General features: G+C 31.6%; 7 non-coding genes across 7 annotated transcripts; all 7 read right to left on the bottom strand.

The window, feature by feature from the left end:
- Nucleotides 1-1,084: 1,084 nt before the first annotated feature.
- TRNAC-GCA (transfer RNA cysteine (anticodon GCA)) lies at nucleotides 1,085-1,156 on the bottom strand. The gene has a single exon. It is a non-coding gene; the product is annotated as a tRNA-Cys (tRNA).
- A 1,327-nt stretch (nucleotides 1,157-2,483) lies between these two features.
- Nucleotides 2,484-2,555, bottom strand: TRNAC-GCA (transfer RNA cysteine (anticodon GCA)). Its single transcript has one exon. It is a non-coding gene; the product is annotated as a tRNA-Cys (tRNA).
- Nucleotides 2,556-10,415: 7,860 nt separating this feature from the next.
- On the bottom strand, nucleotides 10,416-10,487 carry TRNAC-GCA (transfer RNA cysteine (anticodon GCA)). The gene has a single exon. It is a non-coding gene; the product is annotated as a tRNA-Cys (tRNA).
- A 4,240-nt stretch (nucleotides 10,488-14,727) lies between these two features.
- Nucleotides 14,728-14,799, bottom strand: TRNAC-GCA (transfer RNA cysteine (anticodon GCA)). The gene has a single exon. It is a non-coding gene; the product is annotated as a tRNA-Cys (tRNA).
- A 4,110-nt stretch (nucleotides 14,800-18,909) lies between these two features.
- TRNAC-GCA (transfer RNA cysteine (anticodon GCA)) lies at nucleotides 18,910-18,981 on the bottom strand. The gene has a single exon. It is a non-coding gene; the product is annotated as a tRNA-Cys (tRNA).
- A 2,717-nt stretch (nucleotides 18,982-21,698) lies between these two features.
- On the bottom strand, nucleotides 21,699-21,770 carry TRNAC-GCA (transfer RNA cysteine (anticodon GCA)). Its single transcript has one exon. It is a non-coding gene; the product is annotated as a tRNA-Cys (tRNA).
- A 1,327-nt stretch (nucleotides 21,771-23,097) lies between these two features.
- TRNAC-GCA (transfer RNA cysteine (anticodon GCA)) lies at nucleotides 23,098-23,169 on the bottom strand. Its single transcript has one exon. It is a non-coding gene; the product is annotated as a tRNA-Cys (tRNA).
- Between the last annotated feature and the right edge of the window lie 247 nt (nucleotides 23,170-23,416).

Below are 23,416 nucleotides of genomic sequence, written 5' to 3'. Positions count from 1 at the left end.
AGTAGCTATAAACTGCAAATTGAATCAGTACCTTTACACATTAAAAGTTAGGTAAAGGGGGATTTGAACCAGGGACCTCTCAATCTGCAGTCGAATGTTCTACCACTGAGATATACCCCCAATTGCATACAAGATTTTAAAAACATTCACATTGCTGTCAGAATGTAAAGGTGTTTGTACTATATATGTGTTCTTATAGGATAAAAAATGAATATGTATACTTATGGTGATGCTTTGAAGTTATTAATCTGGGCTTGATTGCAGAGTTCACATAGGTGTAAGCTGTGAGCATGCTCAAAGAGAAACTTTGATCATCTAAAGCTCCACTTTGGTCAGTTATAGTGACATCATGACATATTGTAACTTTATATTTTGGGAGGCCAAACAGAACTAAGAAAATACAAATTCTTAGCATCAACCCTATATAAATTATTTCAAAAAGTAGCTGACAACAGTATATTATTGCTAATAAAATAGGACATTTTGATTTTTGGGCTTGTGGGCTCAGATGTTCAAAATTAATGTTTGATGCATAAACTCGAATGGCCTAGTTGCAAAATCAGTCTGAGATCAACCCCCAATTACAACAACAGTTCCAGAATACTGCAATGTAATTGCTTAATAATTCCTTATTTAATTATCAAAGAGGGTGAGTATTAAAGTACACATGTTTCATGTTCAGTTATATTATACTATTCTAAATATATTACTATAGAAAGGACAGAAATTAAATTGAGGTTCTGGAACTGTTGGTGGGATTAGGGATTGAACTCAGACTGATATTGCAATAAGGCTTCTCCTACTTCTTCATTTTTAACCATTTTTTGAAAGAAAGTACTTTTATAAGAGAAACTAGGTAGGTCCTTTATATTTGCCTTCTCTAAATTATAGATTTCTGTAAAAATTTCTATAAAAAAAATGAAATTTACCACTCTAACTGTGTTATCAGGAAGTATATAATGTTAAAGTTTCACTTTTTTTGTTTTCTTGCTCTTACTTGTGTTAGCTTTTCCTGTGCTTGAGTTTCAAAGTAGCTATAAACTGCAAATTGAATCAGTACCTTTACACACTAAAAGTTAGGTAAAGGGGGCACCTGGATATGAACCAGGGACCTCTCGATCTGCAGTCGAATGCTCTACCACTGAGTTATACCCCCAATTGCATACAAGATTTTAAAAACATTCACATTGCAGTCAGAATGTAAAGGTGTTTGTACTATATATGTGTTCTTATAGGATAAAAAATGAATATGTATACTTATGGTGATGCTTAGAAGTTATTAATCTGGGCTTGATTGCAGAGTTCACATAGGTGTAAGCTGTGAGCATGCTCAAAGAGAAACTTTGATCATCTAAAGCTCCACTTTGGTCAGTTATAGTGACATCATGACATATTGTAACTTTATATTTTGGGAGGCCAAACAGAACTAAGAAAATACAAATTCTTAGCATCAACCCTATATAAATTATTTCAAAAAGTAGCTGACAACAGTATATTATTGCTAATAAAATAGGACATTTTGATTTTTGGGCTTGTGGGCTCAGATGTAGAAAATTAATGTTTGATGCATAAACTCGAATGGCCTAGTTGCAAAATCAGTCTGAGATCAACCCCCAATTACAACAACAGTTCCAGAATACTGCAATGTAATTGCTTAATAATTCCTTATTTAATTATCAAAGAGGGTGAGTATTAAAGTACACATGTTTCATGTTCAGTTATATTATACTATTCTAAATATATTACTATAGAAAGGACAGAAATTAAATTGAGGTTCTGGAACTGTTGGTGGGATTAGAGATTGAACTCAGACTAATATTGCAATAAGGCTTCTCCTACTTCTTCAGTTTAACCATTTGGGAAAGAAAGTACTTTTTTAAGAGAAACTAGGTAGGTCCTTTATATTTGCCTTCTATAAATTATAGATTTCTGTAAAAATCTCTATCAAATAAATGAAATCTGCCACTCTAACTGTGCTATCTGGAATTTTATAATGTTAAAGTATCACTATTTAAGAGATGCTTTTCCTTATTTAATTATCAATGAGGGTGAGTATTAAAGTACACATGTTTCATGTTCAGTTATATTATACTATTCTAAATATATTGCTATAGAAAGGACAGAAATTAAATTGAGGTTCTGGAACTGTTGGTGGGATTAGGGATTGAACTCAGACTGATATTGCAATAAGGCTTCTCCTACTTCTTCATTTTTCACCATTTTTTGAAAGAAAGTACTTTTATAAGAGAAACTAGGTAGGTCCTTTATATTTGCCTTCTCTAAATTATAGATTTCTGTAAAAATCTCTATCAAAAAAATGAAATTTACCACTCTAACTGTGTTATCAGGAAGTATATAATGTTAAAGTTTCACTTTTTTTGTTTTCTTGCTCTTACTTGTGTTAGCTTTTCCTGTGCTTGAGTTTCAAAGTAGCTATAAACTGCAAATTGAATCAGTACCTTTACACATTAAAAGTTAGGTAAAGGGGGCACCCGGATATGAACCAGGGACCTCTCGATCTGCAGTCGAATGCTCTACCACTGAGCTATACCCCCAATTGCATACAAGATTTTAAAAACATTCACATTGCAGTCAGAATGTAAAGGTGTTTGTACTATATATGTGTTCTTATAGGATAAAAAATGAATATGTATACTTATGGTGATGCTTTGAAGTTATTAATCTGGGCTTGATTGCAGAGTTCACATAGGTGTAAGCTGTGAGCATGCTCAAAAAGAAACTTTGATCATCTAAAGCTCCACTTTGGTCAGTTATAGTGACATCATGACATATTGTAACTTTATATTTTAGGAGGCCAAACAGAACTAAGAAAATACAAATTCTTAGCATCAACCCTATATAAATTATTTCAAAAAGTAGCTGACAACAGTATATTATTGCTAATAAAATAGGACATTTTGATTTTTGGGCTTGTGGGCTCAGATGTTCAAAATTAATGTTTGATGCATAAACTCGAATGGCCTAGTTGCAAAATCAGTCTGAGATCAACCCCCAATTACAACAACAGTTCCAGAATACTGCAATGTAATTGCTTAATAATTCCTTATTTAATTATCAAAGAGGGTGAGTATTAAAGTACACATGTTTCATGTTCAGTTATATTATACTATTCTAAATATATTACTATAGAAAGGACAGAAATTAAATTGAGGTTCTGGAACTGTTGGTGGGATTAGGGATTGAACTCAGACTGTTATTGTAATAAGACTTCTCCTACTTCTTCAGTTTAACCATTTGGGAAAGAAAGTACTTTTATAAGAGAAACTAGGTAGGTCCTTTATATTTGCCTTCTCTAAATTATAGATTTCTGTAAAAATCTCTATCAAAAAAATGAAATCTGCCACTCTAACTGTGCTATCAGGAAGTTTATAATGTTAAAGTATCACTATTTAAGTGATGTTTTTCCTTATTTAATTATCAATGAGGTTGAGTATTAAAGTACACATGTTTCATGTTCAGTTATATTATACTATTCTAAATATATTACTATAGAAAGGACAGAAATTAAATCAAGATTCTGGAACTGTTGGTGGGATTAGGGATTGAACTCAGACTGATATTGCAATAAGGCTTCTCCTACTTCTTCATTTTTAACCATTTTTTGAAAGAAAGTACTTTTATAAGAGAAATTAGGTAGGTCCTTTATATTTGCCTTCTCTAAGTTATAGATTTCTGTAAAAATCTCTATAAAACAAATGAAATTTACCACTCTAACTGTGTTATCAGGAAGTATATAATGTTAAAGTTTCACTTTTTTTGTTTTCTTGCTCTTACTTGTGTTAGCTTTTCCTGTGCTTGAGTTTCAAAGTAGCTATAAACTGCAAATTGAATCAGTACCTTTACACATTAAAAGTTAGGTAAAGGGGGATTTGAACCAGGGACCTCTCGATCTGCAGTCGAATGCTCTACCACTGAGCTATACCCCCAATTGCGTGCAAGATTTTAAAAACATTCACATTGCAGTCAGAATGTAAAGGTGTTTGTACTATATATGTGTTCTTATAGGATAAAAAATGAATATGTATACTTATGGTGATGCTTTGAAGTTATTAATCTGGGCTTGATTGCAGAGTTCACATAGGTGTAAGCTGTGAGCATGCTCAAAGAGAAACTTTGATCATCTAAAGCTCCACTTTGGTCAGTTATAGTGACATCATGACATATTGTAACTTTATATTTTCGGAGGCCAAACAGAACTAAGAAAATACAAATTCTTAGCATCAACCCTATATAAATTATTTCAAAAAGTAGCTGACAACAGTATATTATTGCAAATAAAATAGGACATTTTGATTTTTGGGCTTGTGGGCTCAGATGTTCAAAATTACATATTGTAACTTTATATTTTCGGAGGCCAAACAGAACTAAGAAAATACAAATTCTTAGCATCAACCCTATATAAATTATTTCAAAAAGTAGCTGACAACAGTATATTATTGCAAATAAAATAGGACATTTTGATTTTTGGGCTTGTGGGCTCAGATGTAGAAAATTAATGTTTGATGCATAAACTCGAATGGCCTAGTTGCAAAATCAGTCTGAGATCAACCCCCAATTACAACAACAGTTCCAGAATACTGCAATGTAATTGCTTAATAATGTCTTATTTAATTATCAAAGAGGGTGAGTATTAAAGTACACATGTTTCATGTTCAGTTATATTATACTATTCTAAATATATTACTATAGAAAGGACAGAAATTAAATTGAGGTTCTGGAACTGTTGGTGGGATTAGGGATTGAACTCAGACTGTTATTGTAATAAGGCTTCTCCTACTTCTTCAGTTTAACAAAATGTACTCAGAATGTAAAGTTGTCTGTACTATATATGTGTTCTTATAGGATAAAAAATGAATATGTATACTTATGGTGATGCTTTGAAGTTATTAATCTTGGCTTGATTGCAGAGTTCACATAGGTGCAAGCTGTGAGCATGCTCAAAGAGAAACTTTGATAATCTAAAGCTCCACTTTGGTCAGTTATAGTGACATCTTGACATATTGTAACTTTATTTTTTGGGAGGCCAAACAGAACTAAGAAAATACAAATTCTTAGCATCAACCCTATATAAATTATTTCAAAAAGTAGCTGACAACAGTATATTATTGCTAATAAAATAGGACATTTTGATTTTTGGGCTTGTGGGCTCAGATGTTCAAAATTAATGTTTGATGCATAAACTCGAATGGCCTAGTTGCAAAATCAGTCTGAGATCAACCCCCAATTACAACAACAGTTCCAGAATACTGCAATGTAATTGCTTAATAATTCCTTATTTAATTATCAAAGAGGGTGAGTATTAAAGTACACATGTTTCATGTTCAGTTATATTATACTATTCTAAATATATTACTATAGAAAGGACAGAAATTAAATTGAGGTTCTGGAACTGTTGGTGGGATTAGGGATTGAACTCAGACTGTTATTGTAATAAGGCTTCTCCTACTTCTTCAGTTTAACCATTTGGGAAAGAAAGTACTTTTTTAAGAGAAACTAGGTAGGTCCTTTATATTTGCCTTCTATAAATTATAGATTTCTGTAAAAATCTCTATCAAAAAAATGAAATCTGCCACTCTAACTGTGCTATCAGGAAGTTTATAATGTTAAAGTAGCACTATTTAAGTGATGTTTTTCCTTATTTAATTATCAATGAGGGTGAGTATTAAAGTACACATGTTTCATGTTCAGTTATATTATACTATTCTAAATATATTACTATAGAAAGGAAAGAAATTAAATCAAGATTCTGGAACTGTTGGTGGGATTAGGGATTGAACTCAGACTGATATTGCAATAAGGCTTCTCCTACTTCTTCATTTTTAACCATTTTTTGAAAGAAAGTACTTTTATAAGAGAAACTAGGTAGGTCCTTTATATTTGCCTTCTCTAAGTTATAGATTCTGTAAAAATCTCTATAAAAAAAATGAAATTTACCACTCTAACTGTGTTATCAGGAAGTATATAATGTTAAAGTTTCACTTATTTTGTTTTCTTGCTCTTACTTGTGTTAGCTTTTCCTGTGCTTGAGTTTCAAAGTAGCTATAAACTGCAAATTGAATCAGTACCTTTACACATTAAAAGTTAGGTAAAGGGGGATTTGAACCAGGGACCTCTCGATCTGCAGTCGAATGCTCTACCACTGAGCTATACCCCCAATTGCATACAAGATTTTAAAAACATTCATATTGCAGTCAGAATGTAAAGTTGTCTGTACTATATATGTGTTCTTATAGGATAAAAAATGAATATGTATACTTATGGTGATGATTTGAAGTTATTAATCTTGGCTTGATTGCAGAGTTCACATAGGTGCAAGCTGTGAGCATGCTCAAAGAGAAACTTTGATAATCTAAAGCTCCACTTTGGTCAGTTATAGTGACATCTTGACATATTGTAACTTTATTTTTTGGGAGGCCAAACAGAACTAAGAAAATACAAATTCTTAGCATCAACCCTATATAAATTATTTCAAAAAGTAGCTGACAACAGTATATTATTGCTAATAAAATAGGACATTTTGATTTTTGGGCTTGTGGGCTCAGATGTTCAAAATTAATGTTTGATGCATAAACTTGAATGGCCTAGTTGCAAAATCAGTCTGAGATCAACCCCCAATTACAACAACAGTTCCAGAATACTGCAATGTAATTGCTTAATAATTCCTTATTTAATTATCAAAGAGGGTGAGTATTAAAGTACACATGTTTCATGTTCAGTTATATTATACTATTCTAAATATATTACTATAGAAAGGACAGAAATTAAATTGAGGTTCTGGAACTGTTGGTGGGATTAGGGATTGAACTCAGACTGTTATTGTAATAAGGCTTCTCCTACTTCTTCAGTTTAACCATTTGGGAAAGAAAGTACTTTTTTAAGAGAAACTAGGTAGGTCCTTTATATTTGCCTTCTCTAAATTATAGATTTCTGTAAAAATCTCTATCAAAAAAATGAAATCTGCCACTCTAACTGTGCTATCAGGAAGTTTATAATGTTAAAGTATCACTATTTAAGTGATGTTTTTCCTTATTTAATTATCAATGAGGTTGAGTATTAAAGTACACATGTTTCATGTTCAGTTATATTATACTATTCTAAATATATTACTATAGAAAGGAAAGAAATTAAATCAAGATTCTGGAACTGTTGGTGGGATTAGGGATTGAACTCAGACTGATATTGCAATAAGGCTTCTCCTACTTCTTCATTTTTAACCATTTTTTGAAAGAAAGTACTTTTATAAGAGAAACTAGGTAGGTCCTTTATATTTGCCTTCTCTAAGTTATAGATTTCTGTAAAAATCTCTATAAAAAAAATGAAATTTACCACTCTAACTGTGTTATCAGGAAGTATATAATGTTAAAGTTTCACTTTTTTTGTTTTCTTGCTCTTACTTGTGTTAGCTTTTCCTGTGCTTGAGTTTCAAAGTAGCTATAAACTGCAAATTGAATCAGTACCTTTACACATTAAAAGTTAGGTAAAGGGGGATTTGAACCAGGGACCTCTCGATCTGCAGTCGAATGCTCTACCACTGAGCTATACCCCCAATTGCATACAAGATTTTAAAAACATTCATATTGCAGTCAGAATGTAAAGGTGTTTGTACTATATATGTGTTCTTATAGGATAAAAAATGAATATGTATACTTATGGTGATGCTTTGAAGTTATTAATCTGGGCTTGATTGCAGAGTTCACATAGGTGTAAGCTGTGAGCATGCTCAAAGAGAAACTTTGATCATCTAAAGCTCCACTTTGGTCAGTTATAGTGACATCATGACATATTGTAACTTTATATTTTGGGAGGCCAAACAGAACTAAGAAAATACAAATTCTTAGCATCAACCCTATATAAATTATTTCAAAAAGTAGCTGACAACAGTATATTATTGCAAATAAAATAGGACATTTTGATTTTTGGGCTTGTGGGCTCAGATGTAGAAAATTAATGTTTGATGCATAAACTCGAATGGCCTAGTTGCAAAATCAGTCTGAGATCAACCCCCAATTACAACAACAGTTCCAGAATACTGCAATGTAATTGCTTAATAATTCCTTATTTAATTATCAAAGAGGGTGAGTATTAAAGTACACATGTTTCATGTTCAGTTATATTATACTATTCTAAATATATTACTATAGAAAGGACAGAAATTAAATTGAGGTTCTGGAACTGTTGGTGGGATTAGGGATTGAACTCAGACTGTTATTGTAATAAGGCTTCTCCTACTTCTTCAGTTTAACCATTTGGGAAAGAAAGTACTTTTTTAAGAGAAACTAGGTAGGTCCTTTATATTTGCATTCTCTAAATTATAGATTTCTGTAAAAATCTCTATCAAAAAAATGAAATCTGCCACTCTAACTGTGCTATCAGGAAGTTTATAATGTTAAAGTATCACTATTTAAGTGATGTTTTTCCTTATTTAATTATCAATGAGGTTGAGTATTAAAGTACACATGTTTCATGTTCAGTCAAAAAAATGAAATCTGCCACTCTAATTGTGCTATCAGGAAGTTTATAATGTTAAAGTATCACTATTTAAGTGATATTTTTCCTTATTTAATTATCAATGAGGTTGAGTATTAAAGTACACATGTTTCATGTTCAGTTATATTATACTATTCTAAATATATTACTATAGAAAGGAAAGAAATTAAATCAAGATTCTGGAACTGTTGGTGGGATTAGGGATTGAACTCAGACTGATACTGCAATAAGGCTTCTCCTACTTCTTCATTTTTAACCATTTTTTGAAAGAAAGTGCTTTTATAAGAGAAATTAGGTAGGTCCTTTATATTTGCCTTCTCTAAGTTATAGATTTCTGTAAAAATCTCTTTAAAAAAAATTAAATTTACCACTCTAACTGTGTTATCAGGAAGTATATAATGTTAAAGTTTCACTTTTTTTGTTTTCTTGCTCTTACTTGTGTTAGCTTTTCCTGTGCTTGAGTTTCAAAGTAGCTATAAACTGCAAATTGAATCAGTACACATTAAAAGTTAGGTAAAGGGGGTTTGAACCAGGGACCTCTCGATCTGCAGTCGAATGCTCTACCACTGAGCTATACCCCCAATTGCATACAAGATTTTAAAAACATTCACATTGCAGTCAGAATGTAAATTGTTTGTACTATATATGTGTTCTTATAGGATAAAAAATGAATATGTATACTTATGGTGATGCTTTGAAGTTATTAATCTGGGCTTGATTGCAGAGTTCACATAGGTGTAAGCTGTGAGCATGCTCAAAGAGAAACTTTGATCATCTAAAGCTCCACTTTGGTCAGTTATAGTGACATCATGACATATTGTAACTTTATATTTTGGGAGGCCAAACAGAACTAAGAAAATACAAATTCTTAGCATCAACCCTATATAAATTATTTCAAAAAGTAGCTGACAACAGTATATTATTGCTAATAAAATAGGACATTTTGATTTTTGGGCTTGTGGGCTCAGATGTAGAAAATTAATGTTTGATGCATAAACTCGAATGGCCTAGTTGCAAAATCAGTCTGAGATCAACCCCCAATTACAACAACAGTTCCAGAATACTGCAATGTAATTGCTTAATAATTCCTTATTTAATTATCAAAGAGGGTGAGTATTAAAGTACACATGTTTCATGTTCAGTTATATTATACTATTCTAAATATATTACTATAGAAAGGACAGAAATTAAATTGAGGTTCTGGAACTGTTGGTGGGATTAGGGATTGAACTCAGACTGTTATTGTAATAAGGCTTCTCCTACTTCTTCAGTTTAACCATTTGGGAAAGAAAGTACTTTTTTAAGAGAAACTAGGTAGGTCCTTTATATTTGCCTTCTATAAATTATAGATTTCTGTAAAAATCTCTATAAAAAAAATGAAATCTGCCACTCTAACTGTGCTACCAGGAAGTTTATAATGTTAAAGTATCACTATTTAAGTGATGTTTTTCCTTATTTAATTATCAATGAGGGTGAGTATTAAAGTACAAATGTTTCATGTTCAGTTATATTATACTATTCTAAATATATTACTATAGAAAGGACAGAAATTAAATCAAGGTTCTGGAACTGTTGGTGGAATTAGGGATTGAACTCAGACTGATATTGCAATAAGGCTTCTCCTACTTCTTCATTTTTAACCATTTTTTGAAAGAAAGCACTTTTATAAGAGAAACTAGGTAGGTCCTTTATATTTGCCTTCTCTAAATTATAGATTTCTGTAAAAATCTCTATAAAAAAAATGAAATTTACCACTCTAACTGTGTTATCAGGAAGTATATAATGTTAAAGTTTCACTTATTTTGTTTTCTTGCTCTTACTTGTGTTAGCTTTTCCTGTGCTTGACTTTCAAACAAGCTATAAACTGCAAATTGAATCAGTACCTTTACACTTTAAAATTTTGGTAAAGGGGGCACCTGGATATGAACCAGGGACCTCTCGATCTGCAGTCAAATGCTCTACCACTGAGCTATACCCCCAATTGCATACAAGATTTTAAAAACATTCACATTGCAGTCAGAATGTAAAGGTGTTTGTACTATATATGTGTTCTTGTAGGATAAAAAATGAATATGTATACTTATGGTGATGCTTTGAAGTTATTAATCTGGGCTTGATTGCAGAGTTCACATAGGTGTAAGCTGTGAGCATGCTCAAAAAGAAACTTTGATCATCTAAAGCTCCACTTTGGTCAGTTATAGTGACATCATGACATATTGTAACTTTATATTTTGGGAGGCCAAACAGAACTAAGAAAATACAAATTCTTAGCATCAACCCTATATAAATTATTTCAAAAAGTAGCTGACAACAGTATATTATTGCTAATAAAATAGGACATTTTGATTTTTGGGCTTGTGGGCTCAGATGTTCAAAATTAATGTTTGATGCATAAACTCGAATGGCCTAGTTGAAAAATCAGTCTGAGATCAACCCCCAATTACAACAACAGTTCCAGAATACTGCAATGTAATTGCTTAATAATTCCTTATTTAATTATCAAAGAGGGTGAGTTTTAAAGTACACATGTTTCATGTTCAGTTATATTATACTATTCTAAATATATTACTATAGAAAGGACAGAAATTAAATTGAGGTTCTGGAACTGTTGGTGGGATTAGGGATTGAACTCAGACTGTTATTGTAATAAGGCTTCTCCTACTTCTTCAGTTTAACCATTTGGGAAAGAAAGTACTTTTTTAAGAGAAACTAGGTAGGTCCTTTATATTTGCCTTCTCTAAATTATAGATTTCTGTAAAAATCTCTATCAAAAAAATGAAATCTGCCACTCTAACTGTGCTATCAGGAAGTTTATAATGTTAAAGTATCACTATTTAAGTGATGTTTTTCCTTATTTAATTATCAATGAGGTTGAGTATTAAAGTACACATGTTTCATGTTCAGTTATATTATACTATTCTAAATATATTACTATAGAAAGGAAAGAAATTAAATCAAGATTCTGGAACTGTTGGTGGGATTAGGGATTGAACTCAGACTGATATTGCAATAAGGCTTCTCCTACTTCTTCATTTTTAACCATTTTTTGAAAGAAAGTACTTTTATAAGAGAAACTAGGTAGGTCCTTTATATTTGCCTTCTCTAAGTTATAGATTTCTGTAAAAATCTCTATAAAAAAAATGAAATTTACCACTCTAACTGTGTTATCAGGAAGTATATAATGTTAAAGTTTCACTTTTTTTGTTTTCTTGCTCTTACTTGTGTTAGCTTTTCCTGTGCTTGAGTTTCAAAGTAGCTATAAACTGCAAATTGAATCAGTACCTTTACACATTAAAAGTTAGGTAAAGGGGGATTTGAACCAGGGACCTCTCGATCTGCAGTCGAATGCTCTACCACTGAGCTATACCCCCAATTGCATACAAGATTTTAAAAACATTCATATTGCAGTCAGAATGTAAAGGTGTTTGTACTATATATGTGTTCTTATAGGATAAAAAATGAATATGTATACTTATGGTGATGCTTTGAAGTTATTAATCTGGGCTTGATTGCAGAGTTCACATAGGTGTAAGCTGTGAGCATGCTCAAAGAGAAACTTTGATCATCTAAAGCTCCACTTTGGTCAGTTATAGTGACATCATGACATATTGTAACTTTATATTTTGGGAGGCCAAACAGAACTAAGAAAATACAAATTCTTAGCATCAACCCTATATAAATTATTTCAAAAAGTAGCTGACAACAGTATATTATTGCAAATAAAATAGGACATTTTGATTTTTGGGCTTGTGGGCTCAGATGTAGAAAATTAATGTTTGATGCATAAACTCGAATGGCCTAGTTGCAAAATCAGTCTGAGATCAACCCCCAATTACAACAACAGTTCCAGAATACTGCAATGTAATTGCTTAATAATTCCTTATTTAATTATCAAAGAGGGTGAGTATTAAAGTACACATGTTTCATGTTCAGTTATATTATACTATTCTAAATATATTACTATAGAAAGGACAGAAATTAAATTGAGGTTCTGGAACTGTTGGTGGGATTAGGGATTGAACTCAGACTGTTATTGTAATAAGGCTTCTCCTACTTCTTCAGTTTAACCATTTGGGAAAGAAAGTACTTTTTTAAGAGAAACTAGGTAGGTCCTTTATATTTGCATTCTCTAAATTATAGATTTCTGTAAAAATCTCTATCAAAAAAATGAAATCTGCCACTCTAACTGTGCTATCAGGAAGTTTATAATGTTAAAGTATCACTATTTAAGTGATGTTTTTCCTTATTTAATTATCAATGAGGTTGAGTATTAAAGTACACATGTTTCATGTTCAGTCAAAAAAATGAAATCTGCCACTCTAATTGTGCTATCAGGAAGTTTATAATGTTAAAGTATCACTATTTAAGTGATGTTTTTCCTTATTTAATTATCAATGAGGTTGAGTATTAAAGTACACATGTTTCATGTTCAGTTATATTATACTATTCTAAATATATTACTATAGAAAGGAAAGAAATTAAATCAAGATTCTGGAACTGTTGGTGGGATTAGGGATTGAACTCAGACTGATACTGCAATAAGGCTTCTCCTACTTCTTCATTTTTAACCATTTTTTGAAAGAAAGTGCTTTTATAAGAGAAATTAGGTAGGTCCTTTATATTTGCCTTCTCTAAGTTATAGATTTCTGTAAAAATCTCTATAAAAAAAATTAAATTTACCACTCTAACTGTGTTATCAGGAAGTATATAATGTTAAAGTTTCACTTTTTTTGTTTTCTTGCTCTTACTTGTGTTAGCTTTTCCTGTGCTTGAGTTTCAAAGTAGCTATAAACTGCAAATTGAATCAGTACACATTAAAAGTTAGGTAAAGGGGGTTTGAACCAGGGACCTCTCGATCTGCAGTCGAATGCTCTACCACTGAGCTATACCCCCAATTGCATACAAGATTTTAAAAACATTCACATTGCAGTCAGAATGTAAATTGTTTGTACTATATATGTGTTCTTATAGGATAAAAAATGAATATGTATACTTATGGTGATGCTTTGAAGTTATTAATCTGGGCTTGATTGCAGAGTTCACATAGGTGTAAGCTGTGAGCATGCTCAAAGAGAAACTTTGATCATCTAAAGCTCCACTTTGGTCAGTTATAGTGACATCATGACATATTGTAACTTTATATTTTGGGAGGCCAAACAGAACTAAGAAAATACAAATTCTTAGCATCAACCCTATATAAATTATTTCAAAAAGTAGCTGACAACAGTATATTATTGCTAATAAAATAGGACATTTTGATTTTTGGGCTTGTGGGCTCAGATGTAGAAAATTAATGTTTGATGCATAAACTCGAATGGCCTAGTTGCAAAATCAGTCTGAGATCAACCCCCAATTACAACAACAGTTCCAGAATACTGCAATGTAATTGCTTAATAATTCCTTATTTAATTATCAAAGAGGGTGAGTATTATAGTACACATGTTTCATGTTCAGTTATATTATACTATTCTAAATATATTACTATAGAAAGGACAGAAATTAAATTGAGGTTCTGGAACTGTTGGTGGGATTAGGGATTGAACTCAGACTGTTATTGTAATAAGGCTTCTCCTACTTCTTCAGTTTAACCATTTGGGAAAGAAAGTACTTTTTTAAGAGAAACTAGGTAGGTCCTTTATATTTGCCTTCTATAAATTATAGATTTCTGTAAAAATCTCTATCAAAAAAATGAAATCTGCCACTCTAACTGTGCTATCAGGAAGTTTATAATGTTAAAGTATCACTATTTAAGTGATGTTTTTCCTTATTTAATTATCAATGAGGGTGAGTATTAAAGTACAAATGTTTCATGTTCAGTTATATTATACTATTCTAAATATATTACTATAGAAAGGACAGAAATTAAATCAAGGTTCTGGAACTGTTGGTGGGATTAGGGATTGAACTCAGACTGATATTGCAATAAGGCTTCTCCTACTTCTTCATTTTTAACCATTTTTTGAAAGAAAGCACTTTTATAAGAGAAACTAGGTAGGTCCTTTATATTTGCCTTCTCTAAATTATAGATTTCTGTAAAAATCTCTATAAAAAAAATGAAATTTACCACTCTAACTGTGTTATCAGGAAGTATATAATGTTAAAGTTTCACTTATTTTGTTTTCTTGCTCTTACTTGTGTTAGCTTTTCCTGTGCTTGACTTTCAAACAAGCTATAAACTGCAAATTGAATCAGTACCTTTACACTTTAAAATTTTGGTAAAGGGGGCACCTGGATATGAACCAGGGACCTCTCGATCTGCAGTCAAATGCTCTACCACTGAGCTATACCCCCAATTGCATACAAGATTTTAAAAACATTCACATTGCAGTCAGAATGTAAAGGTGTTTGTACTATATATGTGTTCTTGTAGGATAAAAAATGAATATGTATACTTATGGTGATGCTTTGAAGTTATTAATCTGGGCTTCATTGCAGAGTTCACATAGGTGTAAGCTGTGAGCATGCTCAAAAAGAAACTTTGATCATCTAAAGCTCCACTTTGGTCAGTTATAGTGACATCATGACATATTGTAACTTTATATTTTGGGAGGCCAAACAGAACTAAGAAAATACAAATTCTTAGCATCAACCCTATATAAATTATTTCAAAAAGTAGCTGACAACAGTATATTATTGCTAATAAAATAGGACATTTTGATTTTTGGGCTTGTGGGCTCAGATGTTCAAAATTAATGTTTGATGCATAAACTCGAATGGCCTAGTTGAAAAATCAGTCTGAGATCAACCCCCAATTACAACAACAGTTCCAGAATACTGCAATGTAATTGCTTAATAATTCCTTATTTAATTATCAAAGAGGGTGAGTTTTAAAGTACACATGTTTCATGTTCAGTTATATTATACTATTCTAAATATATTACTATAGAAAGGACAGATATTAAATTGAGGTTCTGGAACTGTTGGTGGGATTAGGGATTGAACTCAGACTGTTATTGTAATAAGGCTTCTCCTACTTCTTCAGTTTAACCATTTGGGAAAGAAAGTACTTTTTTAAGAGAAACTAGGTAGGTCCTTTATATTTGCCTTCTATAAATTATAGATTTCTGTAAAAATCTCTATCAAAAAAATGAAATCTGCCACTCTAACTGTGCTATCAGGAAGTTTATAATGTTAAAGTAGCACTATTTAAGTGATGTTTTTCCTTATTTAATTATCAATGAGGGTGAGTATTAAAGTACACATGTTTCATGTTCAGTTATATTATACTATTCTAAATATATTACTATAGAAAGGAAAGAAATTAAATCAAGATTCTGGAACTGTTGGTGGGATTAGGGATTGAACTCAGACTGATATTGCAATAAGGCTTCTCCTACTTCTTCATTTTTAACCATTTTTTGAAAGAAAGTACTTTTATAAGAGAAACTAGGTAGGTCCTTTATATTTGCCTTCTCTAAGTTATAGATTTCTGTAAAAATCTCTATAAAAAAATGAAATTTACCACTCTAACTGTGTTATCAGGAAATATATAATGTTAAAGTTTCACTTTTTTTGTTTTCTTGCTCTTACTTGTGTTAGCTTTTCCTGTGCTTGAGTTTCAAAGTAGCTATAAACTGCAAATTGAATCAGTACCTTTACACATTAAAAGTTAGGTAAATAGGGATTTGAACCAGGGACCTCTCAATCTGCAGTTGAATGCTCTACCACTGAGCTATACCCCCAATTGCATACAAGATTTTAAAAACATTCACATTGCAGTCAGAATGTAAAGTTGTTTGTACTATATATGTGTTCTTATAGGATAAAAAATGAATATGTATACTTATGGTGATGCTTTGAAGTTATTAATCTGGGCTTGATTGCAGAATTCACATAGGTGTAAGCTGTGAGCATGCTCAAAGAGAAACTTTGATCATCTAAAGCTCCACTTTGGTCAGTTATAGTGACATCATGACATATTGTAACTTTATATTTTGGGAGGCCAAACAGAACTAAGAAAATACAAATTCTTAGCATCAACCCTATATAAATTGTTTCAAAAAGTAGCTGACAACAGTATATTTTTGCAAATAAAATAGGACATTTTGATTTTTGGGCTTGTGGGCTCAGATGTTCAAAATTAATGTTTGATGCATAAACTCGAATGGCCTAGTTGCAAAATCAGTCTGAGATCAACCCCCAATTACAACAACAGTTCCAGAATACTGCAATGTAATTGCTTAATAATTCCTTATTTAATTATCAAAGAGGGTGAGTATTAAAGTACACATGTTTCATGTTCAGTTATATTATACTATTCTAAATATATTACTATAGAAAGGACAGAAATTAAATTGAGGTTCTGGAACTGTTGGTGGGATTAGGGATTGAACTCAGACTGTTATTGTAATAAGGCTTCTCCTACTTCTTCAGTTTAACCATTTGGGAAAGAAAGTACTTTTTTAAGAGAAACTAGGTAGGTCCTTTATATTTGCCTTCTATAAATTATAGATTTCTGTAAAAATCTCTATCAAAAAAATGAAATCTGCCACTCTAACTGTGCTATCAGGAAGTTTATAATGTTAAAGTATCACTATTTAAGTGATGTTTTTCCTTATTTAATTATCAATGAGGGTGAGTATTAAAGTATACATGTTTCATGTTCAGTTATATTATACTATTCTAAATATATTACTATAGAAAGGAAGAAATTAAATCAAGATTCTGGAACTGTTGGTGGGATTAGGGATTGAACTCAGACTGATATTGCAATAAGGCTTCTCCTACTTCTTCATTTTTAACCATTTTTTGAAAGAAAGTACTTTTATAAGAGAAACTAGGTAGGTCCTTTATATTTGCCTTCTCTAAGTTATAGATTTCTGTAAAAATCTCTATAAAAAAATGAAATTTACCACTCTAACTGTGTTATCAGGAAGTATATAATGTTAAAGTTTCACTTTTTTTGTTTTCTTACTCTTACTTGTGTTAGCTTTTCCTGTGCTTGAGTTTCAAAGTAGCTATAAACTGCAAATTGAATCAGTACCTTTACACATTAAAAGTTAGGTAAAGGGGGATTTGAACCAGGGACCTCTCGATCTGCAGTCGAATGCTCTACCACTGAGCTATACCCCCAATTGCATATAAGATTTTAAAAACATTCACATTGCAGTCAGAATGTAAAGGTGTTTGTACTATATATGTGTTCTTATAGGATAAAAAATGAATATGTATACTTATGGTGATGCTTTGAAGTTATTAATCTGGGCTTGATTGCAGAGTTCACATAGGTGTAAGCTGTGAGCATGCTCAAAGAGAAACTTTGATCATCTAAAGCTCCACTTTGCTCAGTTATAGTGACATCATGACATATTGTAACTTTATATTTTGGGAGGCCAAACAGAACTAAGAAAATACAAATTCTTAGCATGAACCCTATATAAATTATTTCAAAAAGTAGCTGACAACAGTATATTATTGCTAATAAAATAGGACATTTTGATTTTTGGGCTTGTGGGCTCAGATGTAGAAAATTAATGTTTGATGCATAAACTCGAATGGCCTAGTTGCAAAATCAGTCTGAGATCAACCCCCATCTACAACAACAGTTCCAGAATACTGCAATGTAATTGCTTAATAATTCCTTATTTAATTATCAAAGAGGGTGAGTATTAAAGTACACATGTTTCATGTTCAGTTATATTATACTATTCTAAATATATTACTATAGAAAGGACAGAAATTAAATTGAGGTTCTGGAACTGTTGGTGGGATTAGGGATTGAACTCAGACTGTTATTGTAATAAGGCTTCTCCTACTTCTTCAGTTTAACCATTTGGGAAAGAAAGTACTTTTTTAAGAGAAACTAGGTAGGTCCTTTATATTTGCCTTCTATAAATTATAGATTTCTGTAAAAATCTCTATCAAAAAAATGAAATCTGCCACTCTAACTGTGCTATCAGGAAGTTTATAATGTTAAAGTATCACTATTTAAGTGATGTTTTTCCTTATTTAATTATCAATGAGGGTGAGTATTAAAGTACAAATGTTTCATGTTCAGTTATATTATACTATTCTAAATATATTACTATAGAAAGGACAGAAATTAAATCAAGGTTCTGGAACTGTTGGTGGGATTAGGGATTGAACTCAGACTGATATTGCAATAAGGCTTCTCCTACTTCTTCATTTTTAACCATTTTTTGAAAGAAAGCACTTTTATAAGAGAAACTAGGTAGGTCCTTTATATTTGCCTTCTCTAAATTATAGATTTCTGTAAAAATCTCTATAAAAAAAATGAAATTTACCACTCTAACTGTGTTATCAGGAAGTATATAATGTTAAAGTTTCACTTATTTTGTTTTCTTGCTCTTACTTGTGTTAGCTTTTCCTGTGCTTGACTTTCAAACAAGCTATAAACTGCAAATTGAATCAGTACCTTTACACTTTAAAATTTTGGTAACAGGGGGGCACCTGGATATGAACAAGGGACCTCTCGATCTGCAGTCAAATGCTCTACCACTGAGCTATACCCCCAATTGCATACAAGATTTTAAAAACATTCACATTGCAGTCAGAATGTAAAGGTGTTTGTACTATATATGTGTTCTTGTAGGATAAAAAATGAATATGTATACTTATGGTGATGCTTTGAAGTTATTAATCTGGGCTTGATTGCAGAGTTCACATAGGTGTAAGCTGTGAGCATGCCTCAAAAGAGAGAACTTTGATCATCTAAAGCTCCACTTTGGTCAGTTATAGTGACATCATGACATATTGTAACTTTATATTTTGGGAGGCCAAACAGAACTAAGAAAATACAAATTCTTAGCATCAACCCTATATAATTATTTCAAAAAGTAGCTGACAACAGTATATTATTGCTAATAAAATAGGACATTTTGATTTTTGGGCTTGTGGGCTCAGATGTTCAAAATTAATGTTTGATGCATAAACTCGAATGGCCCTAGTTCGAAAACTCAGTCTGAGATCAACCCCCAATTACAACAACAGTTCCAGAATACTGCAATGTAATTGCTTAATAATTCCTTATTTAATTATCAAAGAGGGTGAGTTTTAAAGTACACATGTTTCATGTTCAGTTATATTATACTATTCTAAATATATTACTATAGAAAGGACAGATATTAAATTGAGGTTCTGGAACTGTTGGTGGGATTAGGGATTGAACTCAGACTGTTATTGTAATAAGGCTTCTCCTACTTCTTCAGTTTAACCATTTGGGAAAGAAAGTACTTTTTTAAGAGAAACTAGGTAGGTCCTTTATATTTGCCTTCTATAAAATTATAGATTTCTGTAAAAATCTCTATCAAAAAAAATGAAATCTGCCACTCTAACTGTGCTATCAGGAAGTTTATAACTGCTTAAAGTAGCACTATTTAAGTGATGTTTTTCCTTATTTAATTATCAATGAGGGTGAGTATTAAAGTACACATGTTTCATGTTCAGTTATATTATACTATTCTAAATATATTACTATAGAAAGGAAAGAAATTAAAATCAAGATTCTGGAACTGTTGGTGGGATTAGGGATTGAACTCAGACTGATATTGCAATAAGGCTTCTCCTACTTCTCCATTTTTTGAAAGAAAGTACTTTTATAAGAGAAACTAGGTAGGTCCTTTATATTTGCCTTCTCTAAGTTATAGATTTCTGTAAAAATCTCTATAAAAAAATGAAATTTACCACTCTAACTGTGTTATCAGGAAATATATAATGTTAAAGTTTCACTTTTTTTGTTTTCTTGCTCTTACTTGTGTTAGCTTTTCCTGTGCTTGAGTTTCAAAGTAGCTATAAACTGCAAATTGAATCAGTACCTTTACACATTAAAAGTTAGGTAAATAGGGATTTGAACCAGGGACCTCTCAATCTGCAGTTGAATGCTCTACCACTGAGCTATACCCCCAATTGCATACAAGATTTTAAAAACATTCACATTGCAGTCAGAATGTAAAGTTGTTTGTACTATATATGTGTTCTTATAGGATAAAAAATGAATATGTATACTTATGGTGATGCTTTGAAGTTATTAATCTGGGCTTGATTGCAGAGTTCACATAGGTGTAAGCTGTGAGCATGCTCAAAGAGAAACTTTGATCATCTAAAGCTCCACTTTGGTCAGTTATAGTGACATCATGACATATTGTAACTTTATATTTTGGGAGGCCAAACAGAACTAAGAAAATACAAATTCTTAGCATCAACCCTATATAAATTGTTTCAAAAAGTAGCTGACAACAGTATATTATTGCTAATAAAATAGGACATTTTGATTTTTGGGCTTGTGGGCTCAGATGTTCAAAATTAATGTTTGATGCATAAACTCGAATGGCCTAGTTGCAAAATCAGTCTGAGATCAACCCCCAATTACAACAACAGTTCCAGAATACTGCAATGTAATTGCTTAATAATTCCTTATTTAATTATCAAAGAGGGTGAGTATTGAAGTACACATGTTTCATGTTCAGTTATATTATACTATTCTAAATATATTACTATAGAAAGGACAGAAATTAAATTGAGGATCTGGAACTGTTGGTGGGATTAGGGATTGAACTCAGACTGTTATTGTAATAAGGCTTCTCCTACTTCTTCAGTTTAACCATTTGGGAAAGAAAGTACTTTTTTAAGAGAAACTAGGTAGGTCCTTTATATTTGCCTTCTATATATTATAGATTTCTGTAAAAATCTCTATCAAAAAAATGAAATCTGCCACTCTAACTGTGCTATCAGGAAGTTTATATTGTTAAAGTATGACTATTTAAGTGATGTTTTTCCTTATTTAATTATCAATGAGGGTGAGTATTAAAGTACACATGTTTCATGTTCAGTTATATTATACTATTCTAAATATATTACTATAGAAAGGAAAGAAATTAAATCAAGATTCTGGAACTGTTGGTGGGATTAGGGATTGAACTCAGACTGATATTGCAATAAGGCTTCTCCTACTTCTTCATTTTTAACCATTTTTTGAAAGAAAGTACTTTTATAAGAGAAACTAGGTAGGTCCTTTATATTTGCCTTCTCTAAGTTATAGATTTCTGTAAAAATCTCTATAAAAAAAATGAAATTTACCACTCTAACTGTGTTATCAGGAAGTATATAATGTTAAAGTTTCACTTTTTTTGTTTTCTTGCTCTTACTTGTGTTAGCTTTTCCTGTGCTTGAGTTTCAAAGTAGCTATAAATTGCAAATTGAATCAGTACCTTTACACATTAAAAGTTAGGTAAAGGGGGCACCCGGATATGAACCAGGGACCTCTCGATCTGCAGTCGAATGCTCTACCACTGAGCTATACCCCCAATTGCATACAAGATTTTAAAAACATTCACATTGCAGTCAGAATGTAAAGTTGTTTGTACTATATATGTGTTCTTATAGGATAAAAAATGAATATGTATACTTATGGTGATGCTTTGAAGTTATTAATCTGGGCTTGATTGCAGAGTTCACATAGGTGTAAGCTGTGAGCATGCTCAAAGAGAAACTTTGATCATCTAAAGCTCCACTTTGGTCAGTTATAGTGACATCATGACATATTGTAACTTTATATTTTGGGAGGCCAAACAGAACTAAGAAAATACAAATTCTTAGCATCAACCCTATATAAATTGTTTCAAAAAGTAGCTGACAACAGTATATTATTGCTAATAAAATAGGACATTTTGATTTTTGGGCTTGTGGGCTCAGATGTTCAAAATTAATGTTTGATGCATAAACTCGAATGGCCTAGTTGCAAAATCAGTCTGAGATCAACCCCCAATTACAACAACAGTTCCAGAACACTGCAATGTAATTGCTTAATAATTCCTTATTTAATTATCAAAGAGGGTGAGTATTAAAGTACACATGTTTCATGTTCAGTTATATTATACTATTCTAAATATATTACTATAGAAAGGACAGAAAATAAATTGAGGTTCTGGAACTGTTGGTGGGATTAGGGATTGAACTCAGACTGTTATTGTAATAAGGCTTCTCCTACTTCTTCAGTTTAACCATTTGGGAAAGAAAGTACTTTTTTAAGAGAAACTAGGTAGGTCCTTTATATTTGCCTTCTATAAATTATAGATTTCTGTAAAAATCTCTATCAAAAAAATGAAATCTGCCACTCTAACTGTGCTATCAGGAAGTTTATATTGTTAAAGTATGACTATTTAAGTGATGTTTTTCCTTATTTAATTATCAATGAGGGTGAGTATTAAAGTACACATGTTTCATGTTCAGTTATATTATACTATTCTAAATATATTACTATAGAAAGGAAAGAAATTAAATCAAGATTCTGGAACTGTTGGTGGGATTAGGGATTGAACTCAGACTGATATTGCAATAAGGCTTCTCCTACTTCTTCATTTTTAACCATTTTTTGAAAGAAAGTACTTTTATAAGAGAAACTAGGTAGGTCCTTTATATTTGCCTTCTCTAAGTTATAGATTTCTGTAAAAATCTCTATAAAAAAAATGAAATTTACCACTCTAACTGTGTTATCAGGAAGTATATAATGTTAAAGTTTCACTTTTTTTGTTTTCTTGCTCTTACTTGTGTTAGCTTTTCCTGTGCTTGAGTTTCAAAGTAGCTATAAATTGCAAATTGAATCAGTACCTTTACACATTAAAAGTTAGGTAAAGGGGGCACCCGGATATGAACCAGGGACCTCTCGATCTGCAGTCGAATGCTCTACCACTGAGCTATACCCCCAATTGCATACAAGATTTTAAAAACATTCACATTGCAGTCAGAATGTAAAGGTGTTTGTACTATATATGTGTTCTTATAGGATAAAAAATGAATATGTATACTTATGGTGATGCTTTGAAGTTATTAATCTGGGCTTGATTGCAGAGTTCACATAGGTGTAAGCTGTGAGCATGCTCAAAAAGAAACTTTGATCATCTAAAGCTCCACTTTGGTCAGTTATAGTGACATCATGACATATTGTAACTTT

The sequence above is a fragment of the Taudactylus pleione genome, unplaced genomic scaffold, assembly GCF_031769625.1.
Source record: "Taudactylus pleione unplaced genomic scaffold, aTauple2 ptg000021l, whole genome shotgun sequence".
Lineage (NCBI taxonomy): Eukaryota > Metazoa > Chordata > Amphibia > Anura > Myobatrachidae > Taudactylus > Taudactylus pleione.
This window is presented reverse-complemented; position numbering and strand designations above follow the sequence as displayed.